General features: G+C 42.4%; 1 pseudogene across 1 annotated transcript in view; it reads left to right on the forward strand.

Annotated features, from left to right (window-relative positions):
* The window catches only part of LOC148773944 (ferroxidase HEPHL1-like), a 122,510-nt pseudogene that overhangs the window by 41,828 nt on the left and 58,380 nt on the right, over positions 1–22,302 (forward strand). The window contains exons 6-7 of the transcript XR_016036398.1: positions 1,645–1,878; positions 21,792–21,943. The product of XR_016036398.1 is annotated as a ferroxidase HEPHL1-like (transcript). The remainder of the gene's footprint in view (positions 1–1,644; positions 1,879–21,791; positions 21,944–22,302) is intronic.

Here is a 22,302-nt window from a genome sequence, read left to right on the forward strand (position 1 = left end):
TGGGGTCGCAAAGAGTCGGACTCAACTGAGCGACTGAACTGATGCTAATAATTCTGACAGTGGTTGAAATAGTTTTAGACATCTTGTTTTGGAGTTATCTGGGTCACATCACTTGATTTTTCTGGACCCCTGTTTTCTTATTTGTAAAATGAGGAGACAGACCTTCACCATTTGAAGGTAGATTAAATGTTTGGAATGACCAGAAATCAGTTTGAACCAATTTTAAAAAATAAGTTTAGAAAATAAATTCAGCAGTCCAGAGCAACTTTGGATGTGTGTATATGTGCACAGGGCCATTGACGACAGAAGAATAAATGTGGTAATAGCTTTGTTGGAGTTGTTCTTTCTTCTGTCTAGTTTGTGATACTTTCAGGACATAGGTAAACATTATGTTGTATCATTCCTTTATGATTCACTTTGAAACATTTAAACGTCAGTTTGATCCCCAGTTGTTGTTCCTCTGTATGACTTTTGAAAAGTTCTTTAATCCTTTGTGACCTCAGTTTCTTCATCTATGAAATGGGGATCATAGTATTTACTCTTGATGGATCTCCACCCCCATAGACGTGTCTGTTCAGGAGTTAATCTCTATAATAAAAACAGTATTAAGAAAGATTAACAGAGAATATATGTAAAATGCTTGGCATTATGCAGGTACTCAACAAATACTAGTCTTTGAGTTCTTCTACCCCAGCTCGAAAAATAACAATGGCAGTAACAGCAGTGATTCTTTCCTAATTTGGAAACTTAGAATGTATGCACTTTGTCAATTTATGATCTAATCTTCACATGTCGGAGCTTTTTTTAAAAATAATATTGTCTCATTTTAACTTTATGATTCTTATGGTCACTTATTTACCCAAACTGATACACTGAACTTTGCACCTGTTGAATTGGCTCTTTAATTACCATTTTGTTCATCAACATAAACACCGATCTGCTTTTAGTCATTTCATAGCAGTTAAAAACTTTAGCTCTGGACATAATTCGTCCCCTTAATTCTTTTTCTCCTAAGCCTTTATTATGTCTGGGACTTCGTTGTGTGTTTGCGTAAGTTGATTTCTCATATGTTTTGTTCTAGTTACGGTCAGGTTTATTCAAGCACTAGACAACAGATTCTGTCATAAAATCATCTTGTAACCCCAAAACAACTGCTCTTACAAATTAAAAAATGAGTCTATGCCATGATGAGACCTCCACTACTTCTATAAACCATGCAAGAAAATACTATTTTTACTTTATGGTAGTACCTTTGCAATATTTCAGTGTCTTCAAGAACGATAAATTTCTTTAGCCGAAAGGGGCTTTTGAAAAATGATGAAATTGCATGCGGTCATTTTATAGATGAGGAAAATTAAGTAAAGGGGATAATGACTTGCGTAAGATCACATATCTATTGATAGAACTGGAACTAACATCCTGAGTTCCATATTCTAATACGAACCTCTTTCCATCATACCAGTTTAGGGAACAGATTGACACAGATTTTTGTGTTAGTCTCTCTTCTGTCAACAGTGTTACCTTATATCTGTCCTAAAGACATTGTTTGGAGAGCTTTCTTTTTTGAAGAATAGCATCAGTCTGTCAGAGAATCGTTTTTGGTCTGTAGGGTTGCTATCTTACACTTAGTATTTTGTTATCTAGGATAGCGAACGACAGCCGACAGGTCCTCCAGGAACCTGACTTTGCTCAGTCCCTCCTGAGGGATCCAGATACTCCTACCATAAGGAAATCAAGAGGAACTTCCACTCAAGGGATATCCACACATGCTCCTTCAACTCAGCTGGCCGTGGCGGATGACCAGAGAAGCACAGCAGGGAGTGTCCACAGCAAAGTGAGCAGCTACCACGGCAGCCTCCACAGGTCCCGTGATGGCAGGTGAGTTTTATCGGCAGCTTAGTTTATCTCATGTGCTGAGTTCGAGTCATACGGTGTCCAAAGGAAAAGCAGCCAATTCTGAAACAGGAGTTGATCTTTATTGACCTTTCTGAACTTTGCTAGGTTCAGTTGTCCCAGATTATGGTCAGGCTTAATGCCAGCCAGAGGAGTTTAGACGCGATACAGCGAGCAACCAAGTCATTGCTCATGGGAGAGAAGGCAGAGTAAAAGTGGTTATTTTAGTGAGATTAACTTAGCAAACAATTATGGAATACCTACTCTGTCAGACACTGTGTGAGTCTCTGGGAATACAAAACTGATTTCGACATGATCTTTGTTCTTAATAAGCTCAAGAAAATAGGGTAGTCATTATTTGTGTTGTAGTTGAAAGCGTGGGGTCTAGAATAATAAGCTTCAGTTTCCTCATCTGTAAAATGGAAATAGGAATAATATCTGTCCCTTAGCAATGTTGTAAGAAGTAAATGAGATAATATACCTAATGGCTCAGAACAGTGCCCATCTCAGTAAGTGCCTGTTATCAACTTTTATTATCAGTAGGATAAGGTAATAATTAAAGTAAAATGCAAATATCATGGTATAGTCCAGAGGTAGTCAAATTTTTCTATGAAGAGAAAAATAACTAATATAATAAATACTGTATTTAAAATGAAATAGCCTAATAAATAACTTTAGGCTTTGTGGGTCACATGGTCTTTGTTGCCACCATTCATTTCTGCTGTTAATACCATGAAAGCAGCCATAGACCGTACGCAGTCAAAGTAGGAGTGGCTGTGTTGCAGTAAAACTGTTTCCAAAATAGGAAGGGGCCCGATTTGACCAGCTGGCCACAGTTGGCCAACCCCTGTTTGGTAGCATGGATGAGGAGGGGGTGATTAAATCTGGTGGGGAGGAGGTGGGAGAAAGCTTCCCAGAGAATGTCTGAGAGTGGGCAGGGTGTGCCTTCGTGTTATATTTGGTGGTAGAGACACTAGAATTAGAAACCTCTTAGGAGCTCTGCAGTAATTCAGTTAAGAGACGTTGGAGGTTTATGAAAGAACAGTGACAGTGCCAAGAGAGTAATAGCTGATCTGAAAGATATTCAAAAAGAAGAAATGAAAAGATAGGAGTTGGTGATGGATTCAAAGCAGTTGGAGAGAAGGAATGTGCCAAAAGAAATTTTTTTTAAGATTTCCAAGCCTGGGAAACCGAAAGAATGAACATTATGATGCCCGAAATTCTCCCTTCTGTGTTTCCGTGGCTGTGCTGTATCCTTCCAGGCTCATTCCAGCCTTTCTTTCAGTCTTCCCTGTCCTTGTCATGTAGGATACGATTCCTCGACGTACTCTCTTTTTAGACCTTCTTGTTTGTCCTCTCAGCTCGCTTGCTTTTGCCTTCTAACTTGGTCAGCGACTCTAGGTTTTGAAAAGGAGCCGCCTTTGACATGTTTTCTATCTTGTATCCGTTACCTTTACGTGTTTGCTAACTTTGATGTGTTTTCTCTCTTGTATCCATTTCTTTTATTTTCCTTGCGAGATTTTTGAAATATTTTAAATGTTTCCTTTCTACCAGTTCCATCCTTCATTCTTTGTATCTCTGGTCTTTTTCACCTTCTTCCCCAACTGCTGACATAACCAATGACCTGTTTTTAAACCACCGTCAAAGATCCTTTCTCTTTGCTGCCTTTTCCTTTCATTCAGCACTCCTAAGTGAAAAGCGTTCTTCTAGGTGCTAGGAACGCAGAGATGGAAGACAAAAGAGCAGTAGGTATGATAAGATCATACACAGTGTGCTTTGGGATTCCAAAGAAGAAAGCCTTTTAAGTCACTGTGGAAAGTCTTGTTCACAAACAAGGCAGTACTCTGATTTGACTAGGGTACAGAGGCGGCAGTTGGAAATCTCAGACAAGGAAACAGCTCATGCAGAGGCAAGGAGGACGGAAAGGCATTTAGGTACCAGGGCCACCGAAGGAGATGAAACATGCTGAGGAGTTTGGGGTTTTTTCCCCTAGAGCAGTGAGAAACTATTGAAAGCCTTTGAGCATTGGGGTGATGAAATCAGATTTGGGTTTCAGGAAGATCACTTTGACAACAGCATAGGAGAGGAGGTTGTAAGGAAGCCCAGTTGGGAAGTTTCTAGAGTAAAACTAGAGCTCTTAAGTTAAAACACTCATAGAGAGAGAGGAAACCAGAGAATCTTTGAGAATACCTGCCTCCATGAACTGCTAGCTCCAGGTGGCATGAGTGGTAAAGAACCCACCTGCCAGTGCAGGAGATGTAAGAGACATGAGTTCGATCCCTGGGTTGAAAAGATTGCCCGGAGGACGAAACGGCAACCCATTCTTACCTGGAGAATCCCATGGACAGAGGAGCCTGCCATGGGGTCACAAAGAATTGGACATGACTGACGTGACAGCATAGAATGGCTCCATGAACTGACTTTCAGCAGTATTTGATATTTGACATTATTAGCCTCATCCTTTTCAATAAGGAATGAACAGTTATATGACAGCTCTTATGCATGTGGCATTCTGTGTGTTTAGAGATATGTAGAAGAAAGCTAAAGTCTGCTTTCCAGGAGAATAGAACCTCACGGGAACGGTAGGACATACACATGATAACCAATTAAAAATAGTTCAAGCTAGCATATAATTAAAACTGTGCGTGTTAGAGATGATCATTGTTATAGAATTTCAAATGAGCAGATTGGCTCCTCTGAAAATATCTCAGGAGATAAATAGGGTGAGCAAATGATAGTAGAAATAATGAGTTCCTACTGAGCAGAGAGTTTCTGAAGGGGGTTCAATGTAGGGGAATTTTAGCTTCTGTGATCTAAATGAAATTCCAGTTTAGGTAAGAAAACTTATAATCTTTAATATAAAATAGTGGTAATTAAAAAGCTGCGGGATGGAATTCCTTGAAGCTGAATCAAAAAGGACATACCAAGAACAAGAGCATCAGTCATCATCAGTTCAGTTGCTCAGTCATATCCAGCTCTTTGTGACCCCCATGGACCGCAGCATGCCAGGCCTCCCTGTCCATCACCAACTCACGGAGCTTGCCGAAATTCATGTCCATCGAGTCAGGGATGCCGTCCAACCATCTCATCCTCTGTCGTCCCCTGCTAGGAGAAGAACAAGATACAGTAGTGAAAACAATACAGTAAGAATAGCCTAGCATGTGATTCAGAGAAAATGCTTATAAACCACATGAGGGTCTCTGTGAAAGTTTAGTGTCATGGAAACTAGGGGATAGCGTATGCCCTCCTGTGGTGGCCTTTCTTAACTCTCTGCTTAATTAAAATCACACTCATCCTTGAAGTCCTGCTTAATTCCCATAGCATGGCAGCTAGTTAATTGCTTTTTAAACATTCTTTGAGTGTGACCTATTTTCAGTACAGTTTGTTTTTCCCTCAGCTAAGTTTGCCGTTTCTGGAGAATGTGAACTTGCTGACAGATGTCTGTATATCCCTTGACAGTATCTAGCCCTCTGTTGTTCTTTAGTTGCTAAGTCGTGTGGGGTCTTTGCGACCCCATGGACTGTAGCCTGCCAGGCTCCTGTCTGTGGGATTTCCCAGGCAAGAATAGTGGCGTGGGTTGCCATGTCCTTCTCCAGAGAATCTTCCCAGCCCGGGGATCGAACCCACGTCTTCTGCATTGGCAGGCAGTCAGATTTTTTACCACTGAGCCATGAGGGAGGAAACAAGTCTGTCAAACAACTTTAGAAATAATTTGGGCATGCCATCTCATGGATATTTCTGTCTGCGTCAGTCAGTGTTTAAGTGTACACGTTAGCACTATATTTTGGCCGTGGTTTTCTCATCATCTCATGTTATCTTGGCTGTAAGATGACACGTATGCACACATATCTGCTTCTCAGTACTCAGTCTAGTCCAGATTGCTTGATGGATAGTTACTGATCTCAGTGCTATGTAAAATAAAATAGACTTAGGTAAATATACCTACACATAGGTATCGACTTCAAAGAGTAAGCAATTGGTAGTTAGATGAGAGGATATAGAAAAGGAAATGGATGAGTAACGGGGTGAATTTGAGAATGAGAGGTCAGTTTGGTACGTGGGTGCCATTTTCCTGTGTAGTCAAGTCCTAATTATCCACCTCAGATAAGGCAGCTCTCCACCTGAAGGGTGTCTACTGACCCCGCTCCCTGCAGCGGAGAGGCTCGTCCTTCTGTGAAGGGGATCTGGCTGTGCATCCCCACAAGAGTTTTACATGGTACAGAATTCTGGTTGAAAAGTTTTTTTTCTCTCAACATTTCAAATATATTGTTTTCTGGCTTTTGGTATTGTTAAGGACTCTGCTGTCATTCTAACCGTTGGTCTCTTTTAGGTCTGTCCCCTTTTCTGAGACTGTTTTTCATGACTCCTGTCCTTGGAGTTCTGCAGTTTCACTGAAGGGTGTATTTCTTTGTACTTCTCCTGCTAGTGGTATACAGTACCTCCTTGGTCTGTGAATTCACGTGTTTAGCAGTTGTGGAAAACCTGTAGTCATTCTCTCTCGAAATATTGTCTCTCGTAGATTCTCTCAATTCCCTCCCTCCTGGGAATCAAATTATTGGGTTGGCCACAAAGTTCATTCAGGTGCAGAAAAGCCATACCATCTTTCGGGCCAACCCAGTATACTCCTGTTCGACCTTCTCATTCTGCCTCCATTTCTCGTGACATCACTTTCACATTTTCCTTGTCTCTCTTATGGCATTCTGGATAGTTTTATTTTCACCTACTACCAGCTTATGAAATTTCTCTTCAAACAGCAGCCTGAATTGCTGTTTCTTATTAAATATTTCAGGAATCCTATCGAATGATTTTCCATTTCAAAAATTATGTTTGTAGACTTTTTTAATCTATTATTTCAAGTAATTCCTTGTAGATTGGTAACCTGTGACTATATTTCCTATTTCTGTAAACATTACATACTTACCTATTCTGTCATTCAGTATTTGACAATTTCAGTATCTGCAGTTCTAAGTTTGATGCTGTGACTCAGTCATAGTGGCTTGTTTTCTCTTGTGTTTGGCGGCTTTATATTTTGAGCTCTTTGGTGAATCAGTCAATGGGAATCCTGGAGAAAGTATTGTTCTAGCTGATTGATAGGAGGCACAGCTAACCTGCAAACACTTCAGCCTATGGGCCTGGTGATTTAGGCTAGCGAGGGAGTTCCTGGCTCCCTTTCTCAGCTTACCAACTGGCCTAAGGCTCACCTTTCCCAAATGAATAGCAACCACACTTGTGTGACCTTTCCCATCTCATCCACCTAATAGCCCCTGCTTGATGAGCCCTAACTCCTTATTGGGCTGGTCCCAATTCATCATAATTTTTGAAGTGGGGGACTCTTTGGAGATCTCCCCTCAATCATGAAAGATCTGTAATATCTCAAATAGTGAGTTCTTTCCAGATTTAACTGGTTCGGACTTTGCTGACGCTCCTGCTCAGACGTATTGTCGGAAGTCATACTGTCTGAAGAAACCTGAGCATATTTATTTTCCTAATGCTCTACTTTAAGACAAACTGCTTAGCTCTTTAACAGCCTGAACAATAGGAATGAACTCAATGACCTTAACCAGCTACAGTGCGTGCAGTCACGTCAAACTCTTTGCCACCCCATGGACTCTAGCCTGTCAGGCACCTCTGTCCATGGAACTTTTCAGGAAAGAATCCTGGAGTGAGTTGCCATTTCCTCCTCCAGGGAATCTTCCCGACCCAGGGACTGAACCCATATCTCTTGCGTCTCCTGCACTGCAGGTGGATTCTGTACCACTAGTGCCACCTGGGAAGCCAAATTACCTTAACACATTTTATAAAATCACTGATAAAATATTTGTGATTCACTAGAGGGGTTTCTGGAGAAGGAAATGGCAACCCACTCCAGTACCCTTGCCTGGAAAATCCCATGGACGGAGGAGCCTGGTAGGCTGCAGTCCATGGGATGGCTAGGAGTCGGACACGACTGAGCGACTTCACTTTCACTTTCATGCATTGGAGAAGGAAATGGCAACCCACTCCAGTGTTCTTGCCTGGAGAATCCCAGGGACGCGGGAGCCTGGTGGGCTGCCGTCTGTGGGGTCACACAGAGTCGGACACTACTGATGTGACGTAGCAGCAGCAGCAGCAGAGGGGTTTCCCCAGTGGCTCAGCAGTAAAGAATCTGCCTGCAATGCAGAAGATGCAAGAGACCCAGGTTCAGTCCCTGGTTTGGGAAGATCCTCAACCCAATCCAGCATTCTTACGTGAAGACTCCCATGGATACAGGAGCCTGGCGGGCTGCCGTCCATAGCGTCACAAAGAGTCAGTCAGACACAGCTGAAGCGACTGAGCAGTCAGGCAGGCCGAGGAAATAAAATGGAAGATTTCATATTCGACATGATCAGGTAGGTGGTTAGTAGTCTTTGGAATCAAAAATACAATTCACACCTTAGCTTTATCACTTACTGTAAGACTCTAGATAAGTTGTATTTAATTAGAAGACTCAGTTCCTCATTTGTAAAGCAGAATACAACTTATTGTGTTATTCTGAGGAATAAAGGAGATGATGTGTATACATTCACTGAGGACAGAACCTGAGGCACAGTACATACTTAGTAACTAGAAGCTTCTTTGACTATCACATTATGTTGTTTCTATTTTACTATTCCCATAAACTACTCAAATGTTTCCTTGAACTGGTGTGGTGTGACTTCAGAGACAACTGGAAATAAGATTTATTGGCATATCTTTACTATAGTGATGCGCTAGAATTTACTTTATTGAGTATTTTTAATGATAGTATTTATATGATAGAGTAAAATGATGATCCTCGAAAGCAGTAACAAGAATGAAACAGTGACAGTTTCCATGGGACAGAAAAGTGCCATAGGTCACCAACCACTGAAATGAAAGAATTATCTAAGGTGATAGAGACTAATGCTTGCTATAGTTCAGAAGCTGGCAGACTACAACCTACAGAACAAATCTGCCCCAATTATGTCCCTGCAAACAACGTCATCCGGAAACACTTCCAAGCTGTTCATGTATTGTCTGTGGCTGCTTTTCTGTGATTGTGATTTCCATTGGGCCCAGCCTCTGACAGATAAAGATAAGAGGCTTATGGAAGCTTCCTGATGGGAGAGACTGACTGTGGGGGAAACTGGGTCTTGTTCCGATTGGTGGGGCCATACTCAGTAAATCTTTAACCCAATTTTCTGTTGATGGGTGGGGCTGTGTTCCCTCCCTGTTGTTTCACCTGAGACCAAACCATGGTGGAGGTAATGAAGACAATGTCGACCGCCTTCAAAAGGTCTGGTACATGCACTGGCACACTCAGCGCCTCCCCATCCTGCAGCAGGCCACTGCTGACTCACCCCTCTGCCAGAGACTCCTGGACACTCACAGGCAAGTCTGGGTCAACTGTCTTGTGGGGTCACTGCTCAAAGCTATGGTTTTTCCTAGAGTCATGTATGGGTGTGCAAGTTGGACTCTAAAGAAAGCTTAGGAATTGATGCTTTTGAACTGTGGTGTTGGAGAAGACTCTTGAGAGTCCTTTGGACTGCAAGGAGATCAAAGCAGTTAATCCTAAAGGAAATCAGTCCTGAATACTCAACTGGAAGGACTGATGTGAAGCTGAAGCTTCAATACTTCAGTCACCTGAAGCAAAGAACAGACTCACTGGAAAAGACCGTGATGCCAGGAAAGATTGAAGGCGGGAGGAGAAGGGAACGACAGAGGATGAGATGGCTGGATGGCATCACCGACGCGATGGACATGAGTTTGAGCAAGCTCCGGGAGTTGGTGAAGGACAGGGAAGCCTGGGGTGCTACAGTCCATGGGGTTGCAAAGAATTGGACCTAACTGATCACACAGACCACAGCCTTGTCTAACTCAATGAAACTGAGCCATGGGCGCCTGCTCAAGGATGACACGCAAATTCGTGAAGCATTCCATATTTTTAAATAACCTCTTGTGTGTTAACTTAAATAACAAATTTTTTGAAAATAAATACTTTTCAAATAAAAAAAAAAAAACTAAGGCATGCCGTGTGGGGCCTCCCAAGATGGGCGGGTCGTGGTGGAGGGGTCTGACAGAATGTGGTCCACGGGAGAAGGGAATGGCAAACCACTTCAGTATACTTGCCTTGAGAACCCCATGAACATTATGAGAAGGCAAAATGATAGGATACTGAATGAGGAATTCCCCAGGTCGGTAGGTGTCCAGTATGCTCCTGGAGATCAGTGGAGAAATAACTCCAGAAAGAAAGAAGGGATGGAGCCAAAGCAAAACCAGTACCCAGTTGTGGAGGTGACTGGTGATAGAAGCAAGGTCTGATGCTGTAAAGAGCAATATTGCATAGGAACCTGGAATGTTAGGTCCATGAATCAAGGCAAATTGGAAGTGGTCAAACAGGAGATGGCAAGAGTGAACATAGACATTCTAGGAATCCGTGAACTAAAATGGACTGAATGGGTGAATTTAACTCAGATGAGCATTGTATCTACTACTGTGGGCAGGAATCCCTTAGAAGAAATGGAGTAGCCATCATGGTCAACAAAAGAGTCTGAAATGCAGTACTTGGATGCAATCTCAAAAACGACAGAATGATCTCTGTTCGTTTCCAAGGCAAACCATTCAGTATTATAGTAATCCAAGTCTGTGCCCCAACCAGTAACGGTGAAGAAGCCAAAGTTCAACGGTTCTATGATGACCTACAAGACCTTTTAGAACTAACACCCCCAAAAGATGTCCTTTTCATTATAGGGACTGGAATGCAAAAGTAGGAAGTCAAGAAACACCTGGAGTAACAGGCAAATTTGGCCTTGGAGCACAGAATGAAGCAGGGCAAAGGCTCATAGAGTTTTGCCAAGAGAATGCACTGGTCATAGCAAACACTCTCTTTCAACAACACAAGAGAATTCTCTACACATGGACATCACCAGATGGTCAACACTGAAGTCAGACTGATTATATTATTTGCAGCCAAAGTGGAGAAGCTCTATACAGTTGGCAAAAAAAAAAGACCAGGAGCTGACTGTGGCTCTGATCATGACGTCCTTATAGCCAAATTCAGACTTAAATTGAAGTAAGTAGGGAAAACCACTAGACCATTCAGATATGACCTAAATCAAATCCCTTATGATTATACTGTGGAAGTGAGAAATAGATTGAAGGGACTAGATCTGATAGATACAGTGCCAGACGGAGGTTCGTGACATTGTGCAAGAGACAGGGATCAAGACCATCCCCATGGAAAAGAAATGCAAAAAAGCAGAATGGCTGTCCGGGGAGGCCTTACAAATAGCTGTGAAAAGAAGAGAAGCAAAAAGCAAAGGAGAAAAGGAAAGACATAAGCATCTGAATGCAGAGTTCCAAAGAATAGCAAGGAGAGCTCAGAAAGCCTTCCTCTGCGATCAATGCAAAGAAATAGAGGAAAACAACAGAATAGGAAAGAGAAGAGATCTCTTCAAGAAAATTAGAGATACCAAGGGAATATTTCTTGCCAAGATGGGCTCGATAAAGGACAGAAATGGTATGGACCTAACAGAAGCAGAAGATATTAAGAAGAGGTGGCAAGAATACACAGAAGAAGTGTACAAAAAAGATCTTCACGACCCAGATAATCACGATGGTGTGATCATTCACCTAGAGCCAGACATCCTGAAATGTGAATTCAAGTGGGCCTTAGAGAGCATCACTATGAACAAAGCTAGTGGAGGTGATGGAATTCCAGTAGAGCTCTTTCAAATCCTGAAAGATGATACTGTGAAAGTGCTGCACTCAATATGCCAGGAAATTTGGAAAACTCAGCAGTGGCCACAGGACTAGAAAAGGTCAGTCTTCATTCCAGTCCCAAAGAAAGGGAATGCCAAAGAATGCTCAAACTACCACACAGTTGCAGTCAAGCTAGTAAAGTCAAGCTCAAAATTCTCCAAGCCAGGATTGAGCAATATGTGAACCGTGAACTTCCAGATGTTCAAGCTGGTTTTAGAAAAGGCGGAGGAACCAGAGACCAAATTGCCAACATCTGCTGGATCATGGAAAAAGCAAGAGACTTCCAGAAAAACATCTATTTCTGCTTTCTTGACTATCCAAAGCCTTTGACTGTGTGGATCACAATAAACTGTGGAAAATGCTGAAAGAGATGGGAATCCCAGATCACCTGAACTCCCTCTTGAGAGATCTGTATGCAGGTCAGGAGGCAACAGTTAGAACTGGACACGGAACAAGAGACAGGTTCCAAAGAGGAAAAGGAGTACGTCAAGGCTGTATATTGTCACCCTGCTTACTTAACTTATATGCAGAGGACATCGTGAGGAACGCTGGGCTGGATGAAGCACCAGCTGGAATCAAGATTGCTGTGAGAAATATCAATAACCTCAGATATGCAGATGACACCACCCTTATGGCAGAAAGTGAAGAGGAAGTAAAAATCCTCCTGGTGAAAGTGAAACAGGAGAGTGAAAAAGTTGGCTTGAAGCTCAACATTCAGAAAAGTAAGATCATGGCATCTGGTCCCGTCATTTCATGGGAAATAGATGGAGAAACAGTGGAAACAGTGTCAGATTGTATTTTTGGGGCTCCAAAAGTACTGCAGATGCTATGCTGATTGCAGCCGTGAAATTAAAAGCCGCTTACTCCTTGGAAGGAAAGCTGTGACCAACCAAGGTAGCATATTAAAAAGCAGAGACATTACTGTGCCAACCAAGGTCCATCTAGTTAAGGCTGTGGCTTTTCCAGTGGTCATGTATGGATGTGAGAGTTGGACTGTGAAGAAAGCTGATCACCAAAGAATTGATGCTTTTGAACTGTGGTGTTGGAGAAGTCTCTTGAGAGTCCCGTGGACTGCAAGGAGATCCCACCAGTCCATCCTAAAGGAGATCAGTCCTGTGTGTTCATTGGAAGGACTGGTGCTAAACCTGAAACTCTAATACCTTTGACCACCTGGAAAAGACTGTGATGCTGGGAGGGATTGGGGACAGGAGGCAAGGGGACGACAGAGAATGAGATGGCTGGATGGCATCACCGACTCGATGGACGTGAGTTTGAGTGAACTCCGGGAGTTGGTGTCGGACAGGGAGGCCTGGCGTGCTGTGATTCACGGGGTCGCAAAGAGTCGGACTTGACTGAGCGAGTGAACTGAACTGAACTGAGCGAATGAAGTGACTGATAGCTGCTTTTGAACTACACCAGCAGAGCTGAGTTGTTGCCACAAAAACCACATGGCTGACAAAGCCTAAAATGTCTGCTGTATGACCTTACAGAGAAAGTTTGCTGTGCCCTGCTGAAGACTGTGGCAAGAACACTGAATTTTTTCCTAAATATGTGTAAACTATTTGTACACCAGATAGTACATGTTGGAAGACAGTGAAGGACAGGGAAGCCTGGTGAGCTGCAGTTCACGGGGTCACAAAGAGTCGGACACAACTTAACGAATGAACACCACCACCACCACCACCGCCAGATACATCTGCAGTTAAGCCTAAAATGGAAGTCAGGCCTTAGGCTGTTTAGTCTGTTTCGCAGTGGCCAAAATGTCTTGTATATTTTAAAGTATTTATCCAGAAGTGCCCCTTGATAGCATTTTACAGCCTGTACATAATAGTATGAATACTTTTAAAATAAATTTAATATTCTACACTTCTAAAGTATAATATTTCAAAATGTATTCTTGTTCAGTTCAGTCGCTCAGTCATGTCCGACTCTTAGCGACCCCATGAACCACAGCACGCCAGGCCTCCCTGTCCATCACCAACTCCCGGAGTTCACTCAAACTCATGTCCATTGAGTCAGTGATGCCATCCAGCCATCTCATTCTCTGTCGTCCCCGTCTCCTCCTACCCCCAATCGCTCCCAGCATCAGAGTCTTTTCCAGTGAGTCAACTCGTCGCATGAGGTGGCCAAAGTATTGGAGTTTCAGCTTTAGCATAAGTCCTTCCAATGAACACCCAGGATCGATCTCCCCTAGAATGGACTGGCTGGATCTCCTTGCAGTCCAAGGGACTCTCAAGAGTCTTCTCCAGCACCACAGTTCAAAAGCATCAATTCTTCGGCGATCAGCTTTCTTCACAGTCCAACTCTCACATCCTATTAGAGACTTAGAATATGTTTCCAGTAAGGCTCCCTCTTTCTCTCTATTACAGGCACTGAACAGTTTTGAGGAAAAATCAGTTTGGTGCTAGGAAGTCACAGGCAGGATACTTACCACTTTAAAGATTAGTTCAGTCAGTTCAGTTCAGTTCAGTCGCTCAGTCGTGTCCGACTCTCCGCGACCCCATGAATCACAGCACGCCAGGCCTCCCTGTCCATCATCAACTCCCGGAGTTCACTCAAACTCAAGTCACATCAGACTCATGTCGGTGATGCCATCCAGCCATCTCATTCTCTGTCGTCCCCTTGCGTCCTGCCCCCAATCACTCCCAGCGTCAAAGTCTTTTCCAGTGAGTCAGCTCTTCCCATGAGGTGGCCAAAGTATTTGAGTTTCAACTTTAGCCTCAGTCCTTCCAATGAACACCCAGGATTGATCTCCTTTAGAATGGACTGGTTGGATCTCCTTGCAGTCCAAAGGACTCTCAAGAGTCTTCTCCAACACCACAGTTCAAAAGCATCAATTCTTCGGCGATCAGCTTTCTTCACAGTCCAACTCTCACATCCATACATGACCACGGGAGAAACCATAGCCTTGACTAGACAGACCTTGGTTGGCAAAGTCATGTCTCTGCTTTTTAATATGCTACCTAGGTTGGTCATAACTTTCCTTCCAAGGAGTATGCGTCTTTTAATTTCCTGGCTGCAATCAGCATCTACAGTGATTTTGGAGCCCAAGAAGATAAAGTCTGACACTGTTTCCACTGTTTTTCCATCTATTTCCCATGAAGTGATGGGACCAGATGCCATGATCTTTGTTTTCTGAATGTTGAACTTCAAGCCAACCTTTTCACTCTCCTTTTTCACTTTCATCAAGAGGCTTTTTAGTGCCTCTTCACTTTCTGCCATAAGGGTGGTGTCACCTGCATATCTGAGGTTATTGATAGTTCTCCTGGCAATCTTGATTCCAGCTTGTGCTTCATCCAGCCCTGCATTCCTCATGATGTACTCTGCATATAAAGATTAGTAGCAGGAAAGAAAAAAAAAATTAGTAGTACATACTATATATTTATAGAGAATTATTTGCTATCATTAATGTTGGAAGAGTAAAACATACCCGTTTCCTTACGGTCCTTTCATAAACAATGCTGATTCCTTTTGGTATCGTCTGGTAAAGGGGAAACACTCTTATCAGAAAATGAAGCTAAAATCTTAAGTTAGATACGATGTTGTTATTCTATTGTTGTATGTTTCTGAATCAAGATTAGATAAACAGCAGATGGGCTGCCTTCTGTGGGTGTAAATAGGAATAATGTGTTTTTTGTTTGTTTTCTACACAAACAGTTTTTTTTTAATTCTACAAATGGCTCTAATGTGAACTTGACAGTCTTAGCTAAGCTGCTTCTATCACAGTAACACATTTCTATTTTTGAAACACAGGTTGTAGTATCAAAATTCCTTGGGACATAGATCTTTGGATTAGAAGGATGAAAGAGAAAAAAACGAAGGGGGAAACTGTAGGAAAGGAAACATGTTCTTTCGAAAATCAGTGTTGAAAAGACAAAATGATGATGCTAATACAGAACACAAGAACAATTCTTTTTTAAACCTCAGCAATTATGTCCTTGCAACAACAGAATAATGAAATTTTTCTTTGTGCATGGCATTCTAGTAAGAGGCTTAACTTTATTTTCTCATTTAATCTTCACAGCCACCTATGAGGTAGATATTACTGTATTTAACATATTATTCCCTGTATTTCACATGAGGAAACTGAGACTCAAAGTGTTACAGACAGGACTTTAAACCCCATGTTTTTAATAAATATGTTACATGTGCATGCCTTTCTAGAAATATCAACAAACTTTGAAATGTGTTAACTCTTTCATAAAATGCTTTGAGCCTGTTGCTGCTGCTGCTGCTGCTGCTAAGTCTCTTCAGTCGTGTCCGACTCTGTGTGACCCCATAGACGGCAGCCCACCAGGCTCCGCTGTCCCTGGGATTCTCCAGGCAAGAACACTGGAGTGGGTTGACATTTCCTTCTCCCATGCATGAAAGTGAAAAGTGAAATTGAAGCCGCTCAGTCGTGTCCGACTCTTCGCGACCCCATGGACTGCGGCTTACCAGGCTCCTCTGTCCATGGGATTTTCCAGGCAAGAGTACTGGAGTGGGTTGCCATTGCCTTCTCCATTTGAGCCTCTTAGAAGCCCCTAAATAAAGAGAAGGAACTACTTTAAAAGGAAAAAAAAAACAAACCTAAGTACCTGGAAAATTACTGTTACTCAAATAACACATAAGGTGAAACATATTCTAGGAATAAACTTTACTGATTTTAAACTGTAAAATATACATTATTCTGAAAACTCAAGCTATATTTCACGACCTACTCTTTTCAGGCATTAAATAGTACTTTCTCTAGAATTATTTAACAGACATTGTTTAAAAAGTGTTCTTGCAAAAAAAAAAAAAACAGTTGGTGTCAAGTATTTTAAAATCCAAGCTGTGAATTCCTGTTTTCAGCAAGGACATTCATTTAAATATTTTAAAATACTTTACACAAGCCCACTTTTCTTCAAATCAGGGACTTAAATACGTGCAATTTACTTTAAACCCAACTGGGTATTTTGAAACGGAAGGAGTCTTTTGGGCCTAGAAAAGAAAACAACAGTCTCAAAGGCCCTTGCTGAATCACCTAACTTCAGAGGAAACAAAACAGAACTTTAGGTCCCACCCTGATGGCTCCAGGCCAGTTGCATCTCTCCGGGACTTATCACCCCCTGTCCAGAAACCTTCCACCCCCTACACCTGCCCTGAAGACTTATCATCCCCTGCCCGAGTTTGGGGCTGGGCGCCGCGGCGGGCCGATGCCCTAAGACGGGATTGACCCTCTGGGTCCCGAGCCCGCGCCGAGCAAGCTGTCGGAGTGTGGCCCGCGCTCCCTGCGCCAGCCCTGCTGCGGCTCGGTCGGCGCCGCGGGGGCGTGTGGCGCTCCCGGGCCGCTGGGGGCTGTAGGGGGCGGCCGCGGCCGCTGGCGGGAGGACAGTGCGCCGAGGGCTGGGTGCGGGGGCGCGGGGGGCGTCGCAGCATGTGGAATGCCTCCTTTTTCTAGTCCTGAAAGTTGTTCCCTCTCCTCCCTCCCGTCAGTTTTGCAGAGTCTGCATGTTCCTCCTCGAGGCTTCCCCCTCTGCCCCCTTGGACGCTCCGTGTGTTTGCCCTGGGGTACGGTGGGGAGGTTCATCCATAGCCTCTGAAATAAGGTGCTGTTAAACATGTCAAGGCATTTTAGCATCTTCCTAGAGGCCTTTATCAGAGTTCGGTGCCTTCCTCAATAAGGGAAAAAGGGGGGTTTTTTCTTTCTTTCTTAAAAGAAGAAAAGCATATGCCACTACTTGAGGCAGAGGAGTCAACTTGGAGTTGCAGCATGTCTAGGAAGGAGGACAAAAGGTCTGGTTTTTGGCCCAGAAGAAAGGAAATTTTGAATTTTGGTTCCCTTCTGACTGTAGGCAGACAGAGCAGCAGAGCAGCTCAGCAGCTATAGAGGTGAATGACTGCTCTATACGGTTGGTCAAACAGGATCTTATTTTATATAAGTAGTTTGGAGAGACCTGTAATGTGTATTTACGGGAATGGGGTTGCTTGGCAAAGCCAATATCGCAGGAGCAAGGAAACAGAGACTTGACAAGGGGGATGTTACCTCGCTCTTGAGCCTTCTTTTAGCCTTTGGTGGTGTGCTGACAGTCAAAGGGATAGAGAAATCCGTAGTTCTGTCAGGAAGAACCGTTTACTCCTCAAGATAACGCTTTCCGTCCGTACTTTATTTTTTTATCCCCATCCATACTTTTCAGCAAATCAATGCCATCTTTTCCCTCCAGAAGAAGAAGGAAAAGAACAAAAAAGTGTGTGTTTGAAGTACCACACCCCAACATAGAGGTCATAAGATAGGAAAGTGATGTAAAAGCTTAAGTGGGCTGGCTTGCAAGGATAGAGCTGAAAATAAAAGATAATTGAGATGGAATTCTTCTTACAGTGTTGCTGTTTCTTTAGTGAGATAACAGGTTCTTCCTCTCCTGGACTCCCCCCAACTGCTTTGAAACTGTCAGGAAAGTAAGGTAGTTAGTAAAGCCTACCGTCCGTCCTACCTTCTCTTTCTTCCTCCTCCGTTATTTACTTATTTTTTTCTCATCCACTAATATTCCCTGCCTCTGCGTCTCTCCCGAATCTACGAGTGCCCTATTAATAGAAGAAGAAAGGCTTGTAGGTTCTTTCATCCCTTCTTCATCTTAGGTACTGTATTGCTCTGAGCTTTGTTTTGTGCTTTGAACATTGAGGTGGATTTTTGTGGAGAGAGCCCCAGCCGTGATTGAGAGATTTGAGGCAGGGAGCCTTGCGGGGAAGATAAACAGTCAAGTGCACGTTCTTTCTTTGTATAGCACAATGCTGGGAGAGCGTCCTCATTGGGCAAAGAGAGGCGCTTTTAAAATCCCTGTAAGTCCACTGTTGCCCACTTCACAGGCAAAGAATCTCTCTCTCCAACTTAAGTTTCGTACGTGTGAGTAAAACTATGAGATTTCATACCGAAAACTTACTCTGAGCGTGTTAGTTTGTTGACATTAGACATATATCAAGTTTGTATGTTTGTATTAGTAGAGTTGAATATCTTCATATGTTTGTTGGCCATTTGTATTTCTTTTGTAAATGTATGTCCTTTTTCCCTTTTTCTATTCAAGTAGCGTTCTTTATCTGCTTTTTAAGAAATTCATTTTATATATTACTTTTGCTGAGCACATAAGTATGTGCAAATATCCTGTACTGTGTTAAATTATTCTATTTTAGGGTAGCATTTCTCAAAATACGAGTTACAGATCACTTGTAACAGTACCGAGATAATCGTTAGAGTTGCATGTGTATCCTTCATTTTCCAGAGGTTCGGATTTCTTAGACCTGTGGGTTTTCTATGAATCTGCTGCACATGAAAATTAGGGAATCTCTGATTTGGAAGAAAGAAATATAAATTCCTATTTTTTTTCTTATCTCATGGCATTCTACTGTTTTTTCTTATTTATCTTAATAATCATAAACTACCGTCTTAATGTATTAAGGTTTTATCCTACCCCAGCCTAACAGTAATTTTACAAAAATGTTTTGATATATGGAAATTTGAATGTTAAAGTCCATAAAGGAAAGCACTTTTGTAAGTCTGTGAGAAGCATTGTTTGTAAATGAGGCAAAAGGAATCACTGAGAGAAAAACAAGTAAAACAGAGTATAGAGAAGCATAGGGGGTTTCTCATCTAGTTTAAAATCTCAACATTACTTTGTTTCTTCCTTATGTTTTGTGTGGTAATTTCTTTGAACCGTAAATTTGGAACCCATACTGCTTGAAAAATAGTCTAAATGAAATTTTTGAAAGTTTGTTATATACGTATTGGGTAATTTTTTTTAAGTTGGAAGCAGATGAACATGCTGCATAAGCAGCAAACTACAAACATGGAACTTCTATGGATGTTTTGATACTGTAGCCAAATAAAGCTTTCAGGGCTTATTTGACACATTAATGATAGGCATAATTGTTACCAGACTGCATTATAATTAAGCTTAAATATACATGGGTGTTCATTGGAAGGACTGATGCTAAAACTGAAACTCCAATACTTTGGCCACCTCATGTGACGAGTTGACGCACTGGAAAAGACTCTGATGCTGGGAGGGATTGGGGGTGGGAGGAGAAGGGGACGACAGAGAATGAGATGGCTGGATGGCATCACCAACTCGATGGCCATGAGTTTGAGTGAACTCCGGGAGTTGGTGATGGACAGGGAGGCCTGGCGTGCTGTGATTCATGGGGTGCCGAAGAGTCGGACACGACTGAGCGACTGAACTGAACTGAACTGATACATGACTGTGTTTAACATCACATTTCCATAGCCAGACATCACATTTCTGGGCCCAGCTTGGAGGAGGAAAAAATACGGCAGGCCAATAAGCTTTAACAAATATTTCTGATTTAGAGATTTCAGCGTTAGAGAGATTAGACTTTTGGGGCAGAGGTCGCTTGTAACTTTGGTGTTCCTAATTCCTAAGGTTGTAGACTTTCCTTTTCCCTTCTTCTACTCAAGACCATATGCTTGAGGGAAAAATGGGAAGATTCAGCCATGGCTTTACTTTCTCCAAATAGTTTTTTTTGCCCCGTAATTAAAGCTTGGGATGCAGAGGTCCCTGTCATTGGTAGTGCACAAAGGACAGTTTCTTTCCCTGCTTTAGCCAAGCCAGTTCAAGTTTTCAAGGTCTAAGGTGTCACGGGCCCTAATATCTATTTGAGTTGTCTTGTTAACCTGGGTCTCTGAGAATTTCTGAACCTGACCTTCTCATGTTTTCCCAACCGAGGTTGTGTACTTCAAACAGAAATATTTGCCATCTGTGAAACGCGAATAAAGTAAAAGCAGACTTAACATCATTACAAAACCAAATGGAAGTATGATAGTTTTAGAATATGCTTTTTTCCTACCAGTCCTGCCTTCCACTCCACCTACCCTTCCAGCCCCCAAAGAGATGCATATTTTTGTCCCTAGAAAGAAAGTGAAAGTGAAAGTTGCATCCAACTCTCTGTGACCCCATGGACTGTAGCCTGCCGGGCTTCTGTGTCCATGGAATTCTCCAGGCAAGAATACTGGTGTGGGTTGCCATTTCCTCCTGCAGGGAATCTCCCCAACCCAGGATTCAAACGCATGTCTCCAGCATTGCAGGGGGATTCTTTACCGTCTGAGCCACCAGGGAAGCCCCCAGCAAATGCAGTGTCAAATCAGACTGTGAAACTTGGTAGAAACTCTTAACTGGAAATCATTCATGTCCCACGCTGTAACTTTCTAGGGTTGACTCTTCTCTGCATCCCGACTCTCTGTAATGAATCATTTGTTGGTCAAACGTTTTCTCTATCTGTGTACTAAATTTTTGTACTATCTAAAAGGATGACGCATTCTTGGGAAAATGTCCTGATACTACTTTTAGAATCTCCTGTTTGCCAGTTCAGTATTTTTTGATAGAAGTCAGTCTTCGTATCTGCTGTAATTCAGTAATAAAACTACCTAAAATTTGATGTTGCTTTACCTTTTATAGAGTACATTATTTTATAATTCACTTATGTACCATTTTTGATAGGGAGGTGCAATTTTTAGAAAGGAAAATTTTGAGCTCAGAGAAGTGATTCACACAGTTGGGAAGAGACTTGAATCCATATCTTTTATTTCTTTATATTTTACACCTTTCAGAGATACCATCTGCTGAATCATTTAATGATTAAAACATTTGTAAAGCTGCACTCAATATACTAGCAAATTTGGAAAACTCAGCAGTGGCCACAGGACTGGAAAAGGTCAGTCTTCATTCCAATCCCAAAGAAAGGCAATGCCAAAGAATGCTCAAACTACTGCACAATTGCACTCATCTCACACGCTAGTAAAGTCATGCTCAAAATTCTCCAAGCCAGGCTTCAGCAATATGTGAACCATGAACTTCGAGATGTTCAAGTGGGTTTTAGAAAAGGCAGAGGCAGCAGAGAACAAATTTCCGACATCCGCTGGATCGTGGAGAAAGCAAGAGAGTTTCAGGAAAACATCTATTTCTGCTTCATTGACTATGCCAAAGCCTTTGACTGTGTGGATCACAATAAACTGTGGAAAATTCTGAAAGAGATGGGAATCCCAGACCACCTGACCTGCCTCTTGAGAAACCTATATGCAGGTCAGGAAGCAACAGTTAGAACTGGACATGGAACAACAGACTGGTTCCAAATAGGGAAAGGAGTACGTCAAGGTTGTATATTGTCACCCTGCTTATTTAACTTCTGTGCAGAGTACATCGTGAGAAATGCCGGGCTGGAGAAGCACAAGAACTAAAGAGCCTCTTGATGAAAGTGAAAGACGAGAGTGAAAAAGTTGGCTTGAAGCTCAGCATTCAGAAAACTAAGATCATGGCATCCGGTCCCATCGCTTCATGGGAAAAAGGTAGAGAAACAGTGGAAAAAGTGGCTGACTTTATTTTTCTGGGCTGCGAAATCACTGCAGATGGTGATTGCAGCCATGAAATTAAAGGACATGTACTCCTTGGAAGGAAAGTTATGACCAACCTAGACAGCATATTAAAAAGCAGAGACATTACTTTGCCAACAAAGGTCCATCTAGTCAAGGCTGTGGCTTTTCCAGTGGTCATGTATGGATGTGAGAGTTGGACCGTGAAGAAAGCTGAGCGCAGAAGAATTGATGCTTTTGACCTGTGGTGTTGGAGAAGACTCTTGAGAGTCCCTTGGACTGCAAGGAGATCCAACCAGTCTATCCTAAAGGAGATCAGTCCTCGGTGTTCATTG

This window comes from Moschus berezovskii, chromosome 25 (genome assembly GCF_049115385.1).
Source record: "Moschus berezovskii isolate FMDL1 chromosome 25, NW_MosBer_1.0, whole genome shotgun sequence".
Lineage (NCBI taxonomy): Eukaryota > Metazoa > Chordata > Mammalia > Artiodactyla > Moschidae > Moschus > Moschus berezovskii.